General features: G+C 48.6%; 1 pseudogene; it reads left to right on the top strand.

Annotated features, from left to right (window-relative positions):
• Positions 1–2,834: 2,834 nt before the first annotated feature.
• On the top strand, positions 2,835–5,327 carry LOC100935889 (molybdenum cofactor biosynthesis protein 1-like; annotated as a pseudogene).
• The last annotated feature ends 12,158 nt before the right edge of the window (positions 5,328–17,485 follow it).

Raw genomic sequence — 17,485 nt, forward strand, 5'->3', positions numbered from 1 at the left:
ATAAATAAATAAATAAATAAATAAATAAATAAATAAATAAAAAATAACATAAAAATAAAATGGCCTAAGTCTAACACTCCCCCCAAAAAAGAAAAAAAATAAGGGCTGGGAGGGCTGGCTCACATGTAATCCCAGCACTTTGGGAAGCTGAGGGGGCACAGGTCGCTTGAGCCTGGGAGTTTGATACCAGCCTGGCCAAGACCCCATCTCTACAAAAAATACAAAAATTAGCCAGGTGTGGTGGTGTATGCCTGTGGTCCCAGCTACTTGGGAGGCTGATGTGAAGGAATCACTTGAGCCTACGAGGTCCAGTCTGCAGTGAGCTGTGACCACGCCACTGCACTCCAGCCTGGGTGACAGAGTGAGACCCTGTCTCAAAAAATAAATAAATAAAAATACATAAAATAAATAAAATTACAAACTCTAGGTAAAACAAAAGCTGATAAAGAAATGTAACTTAAAAACATTTCTGAGCTCTGCAGTGAACAACGTTTATATTGTCATAATATAAATCCTGTTTATTAAATTTCAACTTTAAGAATCTATAGTTAGGCTGGGCGCAGTGGCTCATGCCTGTAATCCCAGCACTTTGGGAGGCCGAGGCAGGCAGATCACCTGAGGACAGGAGTTCAAGACCAGCCTGGCCAACACGGTGAAACCCCGTCTCTACCAAAAATACAAAAATTAGCCAGGCATGGGGGCGTGTGCCTGTAATCCCAGTTACTTGGGAGGCTGAGGCAGGAGAATCACTTGAATCTGGGAGGTGGAGGTTTTGGTGAGCCAATATCATGCCACTGCACTCCAGCCTGGGTGACAGAGTAAGACCCTGTCTCAAAAAAAAAAAAAAAAAAGAAGAAAGAAAGAAAGAAAAATCTGTAGTTAGACAACATATAGATATAATTTTGATTATAGGACAGAAAATAAATGCTATTCACTTTGTCAATCTAAAATTAAATTTCAAATGATAGAAGTTGAAAAGTAAAACGGAGAAGAGCTCAAAGTGCGTGAGGGGCTGATATTCTCATCTCATGAAATAGGAACCAAAAGACACTACATAATTAATAGAATTAGAAGTAAAACTGTTAGCATATGACCAAAGTTACTGGAGCAGACACACTACGTAACCAATATTTATTCCCCTTTACTTCCTTGTAACAGAACCCTAGTTTTGTTCAGGGCATCAATATGGTGTAATCATGATATGTAATGGATCATTCAGAAACCAGTGAATCTTAACCCTTGGCTGCACATTGCAACCACATAGAAGAGATTATAATTTAATTAGTCTAGGGCAAGGTTTCTCAAACTTGACACTACTGACATTTTGAACAGAACAATTCTGTGTTGTTGGGGGCTGTTCTGTGTGTTGTAGGGTGTTTTACACCATCCTGGCCTCTATCTACTTAATGGTGGGAGCACCTTGCCCCCAGTTACAAGGATCAAAACTGTACACAAACATTGCCAACTTGCCCTTGGTTGAGAACCACTGACCCTAGGATAAGACCATGTTCAGAGACGTACACTTAAAAATATCCCTAGGCGATTCTAATATGTAACAGGGTTGAAAACTATTGATATAAGCCAATTAGTCAATCCAGTTTCTTGTAGGTTTTTCCAGGTTCCCTTGCAGCTATGTGTGGTCATGTGACTTAGTTCTGGCCAGTGAGATTTAAGTGGAAGTTTGCTTTGCTAGAGGGTTTGTGAGAGGAGGTCTAAGAAAGCTTGTACTTTATTGATGAAAGGTGACAGACACAGCTCCTGTTTCCTGCCTACTCTCCTCTTTTTCCTGTTTGTATGAAGCTGTGATGTTTGGAGTTGTGGCCACCATCTTGTAATCACATGAAGACAAGTGTGAATATAAAAACTAGCCTGTTAAGGATGGCAGAGAGGAAAGATAGGGAAGGCATAAAATAAAAAATTTATTTAAATTTTTATTTTATTTTAAACTGGGTCCCTGCTGGCAGTTTTTGGCAGCTGAACCAACAATAAGCAGGACTTGTTTAGTGAGTACAAATTTCTCCCTGTGTGTTTAAGCTGCTGTAGGCAGGTTTTTGTTATCTGAGTGAAAATCAATCACAATTACTACAGTTACAAATGTAATAAAAGGAAGAAGAAAAATAGATTACTGGTAGGATAGAGATGGGAAGGAGAGAGAATACTGTAAACAAGCTAAATCCTCATCTCTCATAACAGGAAGTATAAAGGGATGAATAAAAACAGTCGTATATATATATCCAAAAGAATTGAAAACATATGTGCACACAAACACTTATACATGAACACTCACAACACCGTTATTCATAATAGCCCCAGGTGGAAACAGTGTAAATGTCCATCAACTAATGAATGGATAAACGAAATGTAGTCTATACATACAATGTAGTCTATGCATACATTACTTTATGACTAATGGGGCACTGACACACGCTACGACATGGATGAACCCTGAAATCATTACACTAAGTGATAGAAGCCAATCATACAAGGTTACATATTATGTGATTCCATTTGTATGAGATGTCCAGAAAAGGTAAATCTATAGAAACATAAAGTAGATGGGCCTGGCGCGGTGGCTCACTCCTGTAATTTCAGCACTTTGGGAGGCCGAGGCAGGCAGAGCATTTGAGGTCAGGAGTTCGAGGCCAGACTGGCCAACATGGTGAAACATCACCTCTACTCAAAATACAAAAAATTAGCCGGGAGTGGTGGTGCATGCCTGTGATCTCAGCTACTCAGGAGGCTGAGGCAGGAGAATCGCTTTTGCCCGGCCAGTGTGCTCCCGAAGCCGGCTGCGGGCCGCAGCTCTGCCGGGATCAGGCTTCACGGTGGCGCGGCCACTGTCCCGGATGCTGCGGCGGCTCCTAAGATCCAACGCCACGGAGCTGCAGCTCAGGGGTTCGGGTGATGCCGCTCTGCCCCGGCGAGTCCCCGCAAGCTGCCTCAGAGGAGCTGTCCAGGCGGAGGCAGTTCTTGCGGGAGCAGGAGGCCCCCTTCTCCGCCTTCCTCACAGACAGCTTCGGCCGGCAGCACAGCTACCTGCGGATCTCCCTCCCGGAGAAGTGCAACCTCAGATGTCAGTACTGCATGCCGGAGGAAGGGGTCCCGCTGACCCCCAAGGCCAACCTGCTGACCACAAAAGAGATTCTGACCCTCGCCTGGCTCTTTGTGAAGGAAGGCATCGAAAAGATCCAGCTCACGGGCGGAGAGCCGCTCATCCAGCCGTACGTGGTGGACATTGTGGCCCAGCTCCACCAACTGGAAGGGCTGAGGACCATCGGTGTCACCACCAATGGCATCAACCTGGCCCGGCTGCTGCCCCAGCTTCAGAAGGCTGGTCTCAGCGCCATCAACATCAGCCTGGACACACTGGTGCCTGCCAAGTTTGAGTTCATTGTCCGCAGGAAAGTCTTCCACAAGGTCATGGAGGGCATCCACAAGGCCATCGAGCCAGGCTACAACCCTGTGAAGGTGAACTGTGTGGTGATGCGAGGCCTTAACGAGGATGAACTCCTGGACTTTGCGGCCTTGACCAAGGGCCTCCCCCTGGATGTGCGCTTCATAGAGTACATGCCCTTTGATGGCAACAAGTGGAACTTCAGGAAGATGGTCGCTATAAGGAGATGCTAGAAACTGGCAGCAGTGGCCAGAGTTGGAGAAGCTGCCAGAGGAGGAATCCAGGACAGCCAAGGCCTTTAAAATCCCTGGCTTCCAAGGCCAGATCAGCTTCATCATGTCCATGTCTGAGCATTTCTGTGGGACCTGCAACCGCCTGCGAATCACAGCTGACAGGAACCTCAAGGTCTGCCTCTTTGGAAACTCTGAGGTATCTCCACGGGATCACTGTGAGCTGCGGCCTCTAAGCAGGAGCTGCTGAGAATCATTGGCGCTGCCGTGGGCAGGAAGAAGCGGCAGCATGCAGGCATGTTCAGTATTTCCCAGATGAAGAACCGGCCCATGATCCTCATCGGTGGATGACCCCCATCAAGACATTTTTGATGTTCCACGATTCCCCACCAGCCAATCCAAGCATTTCCTCCTGGGACCCCCTCCATGTTCAAGGTCTGAGATCCAGAATGAATTTCTCCAGCCAGATGGCCACTTTATGGAAAGGATACAGGGTCCCCCAGACCCCTGTTCTAGCCCAGCAGCAGCTAGGTTTTGGCTCCTTTCAGAGACACTACATTTCCCATGCAGACTCAGATGCCAACTCAAAGTGCCTTAGCCCAGGTTCCTGGGCTCCTGCTGCCCCCTCAGGACCCCAGCTAACCTCAGAACAACTAACTCATGTGGACTTGGAAGGACGGGAAGCTATGGTAGATGTGGGCAGGAAGCCAGACACAGAGCGGGTGGCTGTGGCCTCAGCCATGGTCCTCCTGGGGCCTGTAGCCTTCAAGCTTGTCCAGCAGAACCAGTTCAAGAAAGGAGATGCCCTGGTGGTGGCCCAGCTGGCTGGAGTCCGGGCAGCCAAGCTGACCAGCCAGCTGATCCCTCTGTGCCACCACGTGGCCCTAAGACACGTCCAGGTGCAGCTGGAGCTGGACAGCACGTGCCATGCTGTGGATATCTGGGCATCTTGCCAGGCTCGGGGCCCCCACCAGGGTGGAAATGGAGGCCCTGACCTCTGCTGCAGTGGCCGCCCTCACCCTGTATGACATGTGCAAGGCTATCAGCAGGGACATCGTGTTGGAGGAGATCAAGCTCACTAGCAAGACTGGCGGTCAGCGGGGGGACTTCCATCGGGCTTAGGTCCTACCCTTCTCACCCATGGCCCAGCCAGGTCTGGAGATGGGGTGCAATTTAAGCTGAAGGAAAGACGTCAAGTTCCTTTAATCACAGTCACTGTTTACCTTGAGCAGTAAAACCGAAGTCAGCCTGCTCTACTACTAGGCCTGCTGCTAGATGATCTTTAATGACCGATGGGGCTTCCTTTCTATAGGGAGGATACCAGGAGGCCCTTAAGCCTTCCAGGACACTAAGTTCACGGGAGCCGGACTGCAACAAGCAATGCTAGATAACTGAGAAATCATGTTCTTTCTGGACTATTTCAGACAACCAGTCTCAGACAGTCCAGCCCAGAAATTTTCCTTCTCATTTTGGGTTTTCTCTTCTCCTACTTTCCTGGGGAGAGATTAAGGGTTCATTAAGCAGAGGAACCCACTTTGAGGAGAGTAAAGCACAAGCTTGCCTGAAGAATGCATCTCCCCAGCAGCTCTGCCTCTCTAAGTCTGTGAAGCTACAGCCCTGTCCTGTCCTGACTTCATCTCTCCTTCTACCCAAGTCTATGTCCCATCAAACTTGCAGCCTTTCAGCTTAACAGTTGCCTGGTCCTGCCGGCCCCCTTTTCTCAGGCCCCCCTCCTCTGAAACAGGATGTGAACACATGGGCCACAGCCCTAAGGACTCCTGACAGACCACATAGCCCACACCTGGCCCTGCTCACGGCTGTTCCTCTCTTTATTCTGGAGCATATCAGGGAAAGAAGAGTTGACGATAGATTGCCTTCACCCTCACAGCACACAAATAAAGCTATGATGCCAACTTTGCAGATGCAATAAATAAATAAATAAAGTAAGTAAGTAAGTAAATAGATGAGTAGTTGCCTGGGGTTGGGGGAGGGGCAATGGGGAATGATTGCCTAATGGATATGGGGTTTCCTTTTGGCATGATGAAAACATCCTAAAATTAGATAGTGGTGATAGTTCCATAACTTTGTGAATATACAAAACCCCACTGAATTGCACTCTTTAAAAGGATGAATTTAAAGGTATGTGAATTATACCTCATTAAATAAAAATTTAAAAAAAAAACACAGAAACAGCTTTATAAGCTGAGTATTAGAGGCATGGAAGGATCCACCAAAAGGCAAAGTTGAAAGAGACTCCTTCTTAGGAGCAGGAAGAGGACTTGGGAGGGCAATTGTTTTTCATTATTAGTCCTTCTGGATCCTTTGAGACACACATATATATATATATATTTTAAATGTATCTGTATTACTTTGGTAAAATTTTTAAAGAAAATTTAAAGTAAAAAAGTGACATAAGAACCTTCCTTTCTTTGTAGCCTTGGATAAGCTAGCAATTCGTGTAAGCAAGAACTTTTCTCTCTTATTTCCAGGCAAGCTGCCAAATTAAATCCCTTTCTTTTCCTGCTGGCGTCTGCCAACGTGGTGTCAGAGACTGAAAACTAGCTTCTAAGTAAATAGGAAAAAAGAAAAATAAAAAGCACATTCTTAACTAAAATCACACATTTATAATTCTTCAGGCTCATGACTAACACAAGGTTTTTCATAACCCTGAAAAAGTGAGGAGCATGTCATAACTCACAAATAACCTCTAAAACCATTTAAGAGCTTTTCAGCAAGAGAAAGGAGAGTGTTAAACAGCAATAACCTGTCACATCAATCCAGATCTAAATTCCAAACCAGTAGGACAAATGTACATAGCCACGTGTACATGAACTCTGCAGATATCAAAATAGAAGTTTATGCTTTCAACTGAGCAATCCATCTTCCTGGGGAGAACAGTTTCTTCCTGCAAATGAGTATGAAAGGCCTCAAATCCAAGATTTCTGAGCAACTGCTCCTGAAGAATCCAGTTTCAACTCCTACAAAATGCAACTTAAAAACAAAATGCAGACATATTTTCTTTTCTTTCTCTTTTTCTGAGATGGAGTCTTGCTCTGTCGCCCAGGCTGGAGTGCAGTGACGTGATCTCGGCTCCCTGCAACCTCCGCCTCCCAGGTTCGTGACTCTCCTGCCTCAGCCTCCTGAGTAGCTGGAATTACAGGCGCCCGCCACCACGCCCAGCTAATTTTTGTATTTTTAGTAGAGACGGGGTTTCACCATGTTGGTCAGGCTAGTCTCAAACTCCTGACCTCGTGATCCACCCGCCTCGGCCTCCCAAAGTGCTGGGATTACAAGCGTGAGCCACTGCGCCCGGCCCTTTCTTTCTGGATTTCCTTTTCTTTCTTTCTTTCGTTCTCTCCTCTCTGTCTTCTTCTTCTTCTTCTTCTTTTTTTTTTCTGACAAGGTCTCACTGTGTCACCCAGGCTGGAGTGTAGTGGTACGATCTCGGCTCACTTTCAACTCTGCCTCCCAGGCTCCAGCGATCCTCCCAGGTAGCTGGGACTACAGGTGTGTGTCACAACACCCGGCTAATTTTTTTATTTTTATTTTTTTAATTTTTTTTGTAGAGGCAGGTATTTCCTCATGTTGCTCAGGCTGGTCTCGAACTCCTGAGCTCAAGCAACCCACCCACCCCGGCCTCCCCAAGTGCTGGGGTTAGAGGTGTGAGCCACTGCACTCGGTCTCGGACACATTTTCATTAGGTGCCCTCTGATGTCAGCAGCTGGTTGAAGGTTTAATGGCTTCGAGTGCGCACAGAGTGGGGTGGGAACTTGTGTGTCTCACCCCTGCCGCACCCCACTTGGGTTTCCCTGCAGTTTCCACCAGGTTCATGAGCAGAACCTAAAACAAACGGGTTTAGAAGTAACTTTAGCCTCTTTGGCTACTTCTGGTGCTCACCGAATCCAGAAAAATGGTCTTTTTTAATGTCCTGTTATTTTGCACAAACGATTTCCTGCTTAGAGTGAGGAGCAAAACCTCTGGCTTTTAACCCTGCCAAAGACCCACTTGAAGTCAATCTGTGCATTTTTAATTTTTCAGGCTCAGCAAGGTCTTATCTCATTCTGTCTGCATTTTATAACAATCCCACATTTTCTCTCTACTTTCCTCAAGCATTCTAACCCTTCTGTGCCCTCACTGCCCGCCACCCACTCAAGGGAACTTCCCATACTCAAGAGCTACAGGGGCTGGACAGAAGAACCTGGCAGCTGTCCAAAGCCTTCAGCGCCTAGTTTCCCACCAAGTGCCAGAAGGACAAGGTTCTTTCCTGCGGCCTCCTCTTGCCAATCCTCACCGGGTTCTTAGTTCCTGCCTCAGTGTTATTTTCTCCAAGCAACATAGCAAGTGAGGCCCAATGGGTCTGGAAGGCTTACAGGGCCCAAAGGGACAATGACGGCAGGCTTCAGAGCTGTGGCTGAGAGTCTGGAGGATTTCAGCCTGGATTTCATATACCATCCTCATCATGAGGAAGGAAGCAGCCCCCATCTGGGAGCTGGGAGGTAGGTTGGTTGCCGACAGCACCAGGTTCACCTACTGAGGGTTCAGATCTGTGAAAAAGTTTCTCCTTCCCACTAACTGGATCCCATTTGGCCTGGTTTGAGTCATGTGTTCATCCCTGGGCCAATCACTATTGCCTGATGGAAGCATTCTGGTAGGCCACATCCAGGTCACATGATCATGTTGAGTCATGTGCTCATCTCTGGACCAATCACTGTGACCTGCTGGGCAGATTCTAATAAGCCAGGCCCAAGTCACATGATCACCTTCCTGATTGTTGGGGTGAGAAGTCGGGATTGTAGTTGCCAAAAGAAGGGGAGTGAATCTCAGAGAAACAAGAACAGTGGCTTTCTCCATATATATCTACTCAAAAACAGCAACAGCAAACAAAAAATTAGAAGGAAGGATGAAGGCAAACCCTAGGAACATAAAAGTCTCTCCTATTCTCTAGATAGATGCATCCTTAGGATCAACCTCTACATACCATTTCGTAATTGTTTTTTTTACTTATTTGTTGAGGACTTAGTATATACAGTGCTTTAATAAAGCTCTGCACAGAGGATGCATAGAAAGGCTGGGAAAAAAGGTAAGTGCAGCTGGGAGCAGTGGCTCACACCTATAATCTCAGCACTTTGGGAGGGTGAGGCAGGAGGATCGCTTGAGGCCATGAGTTCAAGGCCGGCCTGGGCAACATAAGAAGATGTCTGTCTCTAAAAAACTAAAATAAAATAAATTAGCCAGTGTGATGGCACATGACTATAGTTCCAGCTACTCAGGAAGCTGAGGCGGGAGGATCGCTTGAGCCCAGGAGTTCCATGCTGCAGTGAGCTATGATCGTGACAGAGTGAGACTGTGAGTCTTTAAAAAAAAAGAAAAAGTAAATACATTTTAAGCTTTTAATATAAATGACCAAACTGTCCCCAGAGAGATTTCATCTTCGTACACCCACTCATTGTGCCTAGACTTCCCTACCCACCAGCCTCAGCATAGCACAGCCATGGAACCATCCTCCCACAGGAGACAATGCTCAGAGGTCTCTTTCCGGGAAGGCCTTTTCAGGAGGCCTCAACCTCCAATTCGAGTCTCTGAGGCTTAAAAACTGAAAAGGCTGGAAAATGTCCATCTAACACCCTTTCACCTCGTTATTGGAGGCCCTATGCCCCCTCTGATGCCCTTCTCTCCTGTTCTGCTTCAGGTGTTGGCCAGAGATAGCTTAAGGCAAGAACTGTTCAGGACCATTTATGGTTTTTAATATCAGAGCTTGGGAAGACTTACTGGTGGAATTTCAGGCATCAGGACCCGCAGTGGAGGAAATCCTATAATTTGATGTCAGGCTGACTTGGGTTTCATCCCCAGCCTTACCACTTATTAAGTGTGTGGCTTTGGGCAAAATACTGAACGGATCCTCCAGTTATTTTGAGGATAAACTTGAAAGTACTACTATATTTTAAATACCTATCAAGGGATCTGGTTTAAAGTCAGCACCTGGTAAATGTAATGTTGCACTGTGACTTGCTTTGCTGTTTGACCTTTGCCAAATCCCTGTGTCTCTGGACAATGAGGGTTGAATGAGATGTTCTGCCTGTTCTGAGAGCCTGGGATTTCCAAGTGCAGGACGTGTTGGAAGTCCAGTGCAGAGAATGGCATGGTGTGTGTGCATGCATGCACCTGTATGCCTGTGTTTTGTGTGGAAGCATGAGTGTATGTGTGTCCCTTGGCACTAGGAGAAGATGTTACCCTTGGAACCCCAAACCCCATGGAGGCAGAGAACCTTCCAGCTTCCTGCCACGACGTCAGGGTGGCAATCACTTGAATGTTTTGGAAAACCCGAGAGGCTGGCAGGGAGATGGATCTGCAGGAGACCAAAGTTGGGTTGCCAAGGAGTCACCTCCACTCCTTCCCCAGGATGCCTGAAAGAAATAAGGGGGCTAGGTGGGTTTGGCCTAGCTCCTCCACAACTCTATATCTGTGCACAGCGGGCTCAGCTCTTCCTGCAGTGTGCTGGCTGGTGGCCAGTCCTCGTTTTCAATGTTCACAGCTAAATTGGATCCAGATGTTGCTGAGGAATCTGATATGAAACAAATGCATTCCCTGGGCAGCCGGTTCTTTCTACTGCAGAAGGGCAGGAAGCCTCAGACCCCCGAGCCCAGGCAGAGGTGTTGGAGGGGCCCAGGCTGATGGGATCTCAGGTTGTTTCTTCTGTGGGGCAGTAGGGTGTTCCCTAGCTGGCCTAACTTATGGCCAGGTTATCATGTTCATGAAATATCTGGTCAAATAATGGGCTGGGCCTCTTTCAAAGGTACATAAATCCCACCTCTCCATCTTGGGAGCTGCCTCCAGACCAGCATGATTTCTTGTGCGCTTTCCTTAACTTGAGCTTGTCCTTTCTTCAAGCTTGGAAGGGTCCGGCTGCATGGAGCCGGTGGTGGGACATGTCAAGGGAGTCCAGGAGCTGAGCATGGATGCTCCATCGCCCTCCTATATTTTGAAATCTACTGAATGTCACACATAATCTTCCCTCTCTTCCTTCCAGGGGTACTGTGCGCCAGGCATTCATAGACAGCACTCAGGAGATCTTCATAGCAGCCCTCAAAGTAGGTTTTAGCTTCTGCTCAGAGTAACTGTTAAATAACTCCATGGAGGTTACAACCCCAGAACAGCAGAGGCTGGTGGAGCCACAATTGAAGTTCAGGTCTGGCTGACACTGGGAGAGTGCTTTTTCCCTCTTCCATGGTGTATTCATCAAGCACTGGGCCTGACACCAGGGGACACAGATAAACCAGAACCCCTGCCCTGCGGAAGCTGGTGGGGCAGGGAGGAGTCAATAACAACTGAGACAGACCCGAGCAAAAGGTGGGCTGAAGCAGGGCTGGAAATGACTTCAATGGAGCACAGGGGAGGGAGAGACGCAGCTGTAGAGAGGTGCTGACTGAGTCAGGGAGAGGCTCTTATGGAAGGGCACAACCCTTGGGGATGGTGGTTCTCTAAAGGAGCAGGACATGGTGACTAAATGCAATGTGGGATCCCAAGTTGGCTCTTGGATTAAAAATAATAATAATAATAATAAAAAGCTACAAGCTGGGCGCAGTGGCTCACACCTGTAATCCCAGCACTTTGGGAGGCCGAGATCGGCAGATCGCTTGAGCTCAGGAGTTTGAGACCAGACTGGGCAACATGGTGAAACCCTGTCTCTACCCACAATACAAAAACTTAGCCGGGTGTGGTGGTGCGCATCTGTGGTCCCAGCTACTTGGGAGGCTGAGGGGGAGGATCTCCTGAGCTCAGTGGGTGGAGGTTGCAGTGAGCTGAGATCGCACCACAGTACTCCAGTCTGGGCGACAAGAGTGAGACTGTCTCAAAAAAAGAAAAAAAAAGTTACAAAAGGCATTACTAAGGTGATTGAAACAATTTAAATATGTAGTCTATTTTAGATAAAATAGAGTGTCAATATAAAATATCCTTAACTATATTTAAATTGTGGTTAAAATTACAAAATTAAAATACAAAAATACTAAAAATACTAAAAGTAGCTAAGTATGGTGGTGCATGTCTGTAGTCCCAGCTACTTGGGAGGCTGAGGCATGAGAATGCTTGAACCCGGGAGGTGGGGATTGCAGTGAGCTGGGGATTGCAGTGAGCCAAGATCGTGCCACTGCAGTCCAGCCTGGGGAACAGAGTGAGACCCTGTCTCAAAACAACAACAACAAAAAAAGCCTATACATTGAGATACAGCAAAGTGGTAACATGTCAACAACTGATGAACTTAGATGAGATAGAAGGGTATTCATTGTACTATTCTTGCAACTTTTTGTAGGCTTGAAGCTTGTAGGAGAAGAGAAGTGGGAGAGGGCAGAAGGGCGGGGTCCTGGCAGCCCAGAGAGGGTGGGTGAGTCCAGGAAGGCAGCACAGGCTGTGGAAGGCAGGGGCGGAGAGATGGGGTGCAGAACAGTGGGAAGGCCGCTGCCAGCCTTGGAGTGCAGGAGAGCACAGAGAAGGTAGGAGGAAGAGGGAGCCATTGTTTAAAGATTTCTCTAGTGATGTGATGGAGAATGTTGCACAAGCTAGGGGGCACAGCAGGGGTGAGCAAAGGCCTCCTTAGGATGGGAGCATCCTGAGCCCTTTTCTAGGAAGAACGGAAAGTGTGGACAGAGAGAGAGTTGATAAAGAATTAAGGACACCGGGTGCGGTGGCTCACGCCTATAATCCCAGCACTTTGGGAGGCCAAGGCAGGTGGATCAAGAGGTCAGGAGTTTGAGACCAGCCTGGCCAACACGGTGAAACCCTGTCTGTACTAAAAATACAAAAATTAACCAAGTGTGGTGGCACATGCCTGTAATGCCAGCTACTTGGGAGGCTGAAGCAGGAGAATCGCTTGAACCTGGTAGCTGGAGGTTGCAGTGAGCTGAGACTGCACCACTACACTCCAGCCTGGGTGACAGAACAAGAATCCATCTCAAAAAAAAAAAAAAAATTAAGAGAGCCCGTGTCTTATTTCCTGATTTTCTTAGCTCTTGACCCAGTGTGGCATCATGCACCTGGCTTTCTCCTTCATGGTAATGTGAGCCCTGTGAAGGAAGTAATTCTTCACTCCTCTTCTTTATCTTCATGGCTTTGTCCCCAGCACATGGTGGGGCTCTGTAAGTATTTTTGAATGAATGAGTGACAAGGTGTGTCTTAGTTTTCTGGGGCGGCTGTAGCAGAGGACCGTGGACTAGGTGGCTTCAACAACAGGAATGTGTTGTCTCACAGCTTTGGAGCCTGAGAGGCTGGAGTCAAAGTGTAGGCGCTGGCTCCTTCTGAGGTCTGTGAGGGAAGGTTCTGTTCCAGGCCATCTCTTTGGCTGATAGACAGCCCCCTTCTCCCTGTGCCTTTTTGTTTTTGAGACAGGGTCTCGTTCTGTCGCCAGGCTGGAGTGCGGTGGCACGATCATAGGATCATAGCTCACTGCAGCCTGGACCTCCTGGACTCAAGTGATCCTCCCACCTCAGCCTCCCAAGTAGCTGGGACTACAGGTGTGCCCCACCATGCCTGGCTCATTTTTAATTTTTTTTTTAAATTTTTATTTTTTGAGATGGATTCTCACTCTTGTCATCCAGGCTGGAGTGTAGTGGTGCAATCTCAGCTCACTGCAACCCCTGCCTCCTGGGTTCAAGTGATTCTCCTGCCTCAGCCTCCCAAGTAGCTGGGACTACAGGCGCATACCACTACGCCTGGTTAATTTTTTTGTATTTCTAGTGGAGATGGGGTTTCACCATGTTGGCCAGGCTGGTCTCGAACTCCTGACCTCAGGTTATCCACCCACCTTGGCCTCCCTAAGTGCTGGGACTACAGGCATGAGCCACTGAGCCCAGCCTTAAAATTTTTCCTGAGACAGGGGTTGTGCTGTGTTGCCCAGGCTGGTCTTAAACTCCTGGCCTCAAGCAGTTCTCCCATCTCAGCCTCCCAAAGTGCTGAGATTACAGGCATAAGCCACTGTGCCTGTCTGTTCTCCCTGTGTCTTTACAATATCTTCCTCTCTGAATGTCTGTCTCTGTGTCCACATTTCTCAGTTTTCTAAGGACACCAATCATATTGGATTAGCACGCTACTGCACTCGTCTTAATTAATTACATCTGCAATGATGCTGTTTCCAAATAAGGTCACATTCTTTAAGTACTCAAGGTTAGGACTTCAACACATGAATTTTTGAGGGGCACAATTTAACCAATAATGGGGGAAGCGGGGGTAGGGGTGCATCTGGGGTTGTAGGGGAGGGGTGAAGGCTGGAATTGGTCTAGGCTGGATGCCAGGGGCAGGCTGACCATGAAACTAAGGCTGGAGACTGGGATGGAGTTGAGGGCACCCAGCTGAGTGTTAAAAAAGAAGTAAAAAAGGTCCTCCTGCTCTGTGTGGCCCCGGGGAGCTGGACTAAAGCCAAAGGGAGGATGTTTTGGTTCCACTGAAGGGAAGCCTGTATGTTAAGAGGAACGCCAGTCTAAGCACAGAGAGGGGAAGGTGCTCTGAGGGTGGGAGGTGAGTGTCCCTGCAGGCTTGGGGCTGAGGACACAGCTGGGCCTGAAGCTCCCAGGTCGTCCAGTGACCCGTGAGGTGCGATCTGGTGTCTGTCCTCCTGCTGAGGCCTGGCTGGGAGCACTGACCACACATGGGCAGTCAGGAGGAAGCTGAGGAACTCAAGGGCTGGAGAAGGCTCTGCCCCCACACTCCTCCCTGTGGACTACCACCTGGCCAGGCCAGTTACAAAGTGTCCCTCAGGGCCCCAAAAGTTGCTCCCCAAGTTGGCTCTGGGCAGATCAGGATACCTGGAGTTTGTGGATCAGGTTCTATCAGTAATGTTGGGCCACTCTGTTCCTGGTTTTCCAAAGTGGTTCTGTTCCCAGTTTTCCAAAGTGGTTGTAACAATTTACCCTTCTGCCATCAGTGGATGGCAGAGAGTTCCAGTTGCTCCACATCCTCTTCAACATTTGATATTTTCTGTCTCATTTATTTTAGCCTTTTTGTTGGGGATAGCTGTGGTTTTAAACAGCTAAACCACACTTTTGTTGGTGCTACTGAGAGGTGACAGCGTGCTGGTAGTCCTCAGAGCCCTCACTGGCTCTTGGAGCCTCCTCTGCCTGGGTTCCCACTTTGGTGGCACTTGAGGAGCCCTTCAGCCCTCCGCTGCACTGTGGGGGCCCCTTTCTGGGCTGGCCAAGGCCGGAGCTGGCTCCCTCAGCTTGCAGGGAGGTGTGGAGGGAGAGGCGCGAGCTGGAACCGGGGCTGCACAAGGCGCTTGCAGGCCAGCTGGAGTTCTGGGTGGGCATGGGCTTTGCGGCCCCGCACTCAGAGCGGCTGGCCGGCCCTGCTGGCCCTGGGCAATGACGGGCTTAGCACCCGGGCCAGCGGCTGCGGAGGGTGTACTGGGTTCCCCAGCAGTGCCGGCCCACCAGCGCTGCTCTCAATTTCTCGCCAGGTCTTAGCTGCCTCCCCGCGGGGCAGGGCTGGGGACCTGCAGCCCGCCATGCTTGAGCCTCGCCTCCTCCGTGGGCTCCTGTGCAGCCAGAGCCTCCCCGACGAGCACCGCCCCCTGCTCCAAGGCGCCCAGTCCCATTGACCACCCAAGGGCTGAGGAGTGTGGGTGCAGGGCGAGGGACTGGCAGGGAGCTCCACCTGCGGCCCGGTGCGGGATCCATTGGGTGAAGCCAGCTGGGCTCCTGACTCTGGTGGGGACTTAGAGAAACTTTATGTCTAGCTAAGGGATTGTAAACACACCAATCAGCACCCTGTGTCTCGCTCAGGGTTTGTGAATACACCAATCGACACTCTGTATCTAGCTACTCTGGTGGGGACTTGGAGAACCTTTGTGTCTACACTTTGTATCTAGCTAATCTAGTGGGGACCTGGAGAACCTTTGTGTCTAGCTCAGGGATTGTAAACGCACCAATCAGTGCCCTGTCAAAACAGACCACTTGGCTCTCTGTAAAATGGACCAATCAGCAGGGTGTGGGTGGGGACAGATAAGAGAATAAAAGCAGGCTGCCCGTCTGAGCCAGCCTTGGCAACCCGCTCTGGTCCCCTTACGTACTGTGGAAGCTTTGTTCTTTCACTCTTTGCAATAAATCTTGCTACTGCTCACTCTTTGGGTCCGCACTGCCTTTATAAGCTGTAACACCACGAAGGTCTGCAGCTTCACTCTTGAAGCCAGCGAGACTGCTAACCCACCGGGAGGAACGGACAACTCCAGACGCGCCGCCTTAAGAGATGTAACACCGGGAAGGTCTGCAGCTTCACTTCTGAAGCCAGCGAGACCACGAACCCACCAGAAGGAAGAAACTCTGAACACATCCGAACATCAGAAGGAACATACTCCAGACGCGCCACCTTAAGAGCTGTAACACTCACCGCGAGGGTCGGCGGCTTCATTCTTGAAGTCAGTGAGACCAAGAACCCACCAATTCTGGATACACTACCATAGGAACACGCCATTCCCTGGCAAGGTTGAGTTCCTATACTGTCTGCCTTTACAGCACATATGGCATTTACAATTATTCACTTTCGCATGTGCTTTTCTGACCGTCTCTTATCTCCACTCCTCTACACCAGAAGCTTTGGAGGGAAAGGACTGCATCTGTCTTTTTTCTCCATTTCGTTCCCAGTGTAGCGTCCAGGGCCTGCCGCATAAACGGCCCTCCAGTCAACTAGGATTTGGAGTAACAGTGAGTGATCTCTTAAAGTGGTGACAAAATATATATATATATGTACATATATATGTGTATATATGTGTGTGTGTGTGTGTATATATATATATATAGGCACATGTTCTCAGGACCTCTTGAGACTGTGCCTTGGGAAAATACTTTTTAAAAAATATGCATTTATTTTGGTCTAAGTTAAATAAGTCCAGAAGTAAGGAGTCCAATCGCTGAACTCGTGCTTATGGCGTGGTGACCTGTGATTGTTGGGAATTCAGGCTTGCTCTCTTTGGTGGCTCTGCTATTCACCACTCTTGGCTTCCACATTGTGGTCTGTGATGACTGCTCAAGTCATAACTTCCAAATTCCAGCCAGCACAGGGAGAGGAGATGAGGATGATGCTTCCATTTTTAAGAATGTTTTATAAAGTTGTGTATACACTACTTCTACTTAAATCCACAAGTCACATCACAGCACCACATATGCAAGGGTGCTCCTAGATGGAAGTTAGGGCTCGATTTCCAAGAAGGGGAGAGTCACCAGCAGTGCCTGCCACAGCCCTCAATAAATATGTATTGACTGGAGGAATGATCTTAGTCTGCACAACAACCCTCCGAGATAGGTGGTATTATTCCCATTTTATAGATGAATACACTGAGGATCAGAGAGGTTAAAACAGCCTGCCAAAGATAGTAAATGGGTCGCCCTGCAGCCCTGGGGCATCTCACCCCAGGTTTGGCCAGCTGTTGGCTTCCTGTAGCAACCTGGACATTGTCCTCCCCACTCCAGGCCCATTTTTCTGCCTGTCCTGTAAGCCTGTGGGTCTTTCCATCTCTGACCTTCTGAATTTCCATGACAAGCTTGTAGTCCCTCTGCTCAGAAGAGCCAGAACCTTCTAGTTCCCCACACGGGGCTACATCAGGTGATGGTGGAAATCTAAGACTAGCTCCGTGAGGACCTGGCCTCCATTCCTCCCACTGAGGACTCTGACCACCCAGGGAGGACCTACTCCTGACCTCAGCTGCCCAGCAGGCCCCTGTCCTTGCTGTCCCTCAGGCCCCACGCGCCTCCACCATCCTGTGTTTTTTCCTGCATCTCACCAACCCAGATCCCGCCTCCCAGCCAATGCAGGGCCTCTGATGCTGGGCCAGAGGAGTCATCTCAGGTTGCAACTGCTGGTGGTGGGCACAGGTGGGGCT

This window comes from Pongo abelii, chromosome 18, assembly GCF_028885655.2.
Source record: "Pongo abelii isolate AG06213 chromosome 18, NHGRI_mPonAbe1-v2.0_pri, whole genome shotgun sequence".
NCBI classification, from domain to species: domain Eukaryota; kingdom Metazoa; phylum Chordata; class Mammalia; order Primates; family Hominidae; genus Pongo; species Pongo abelii.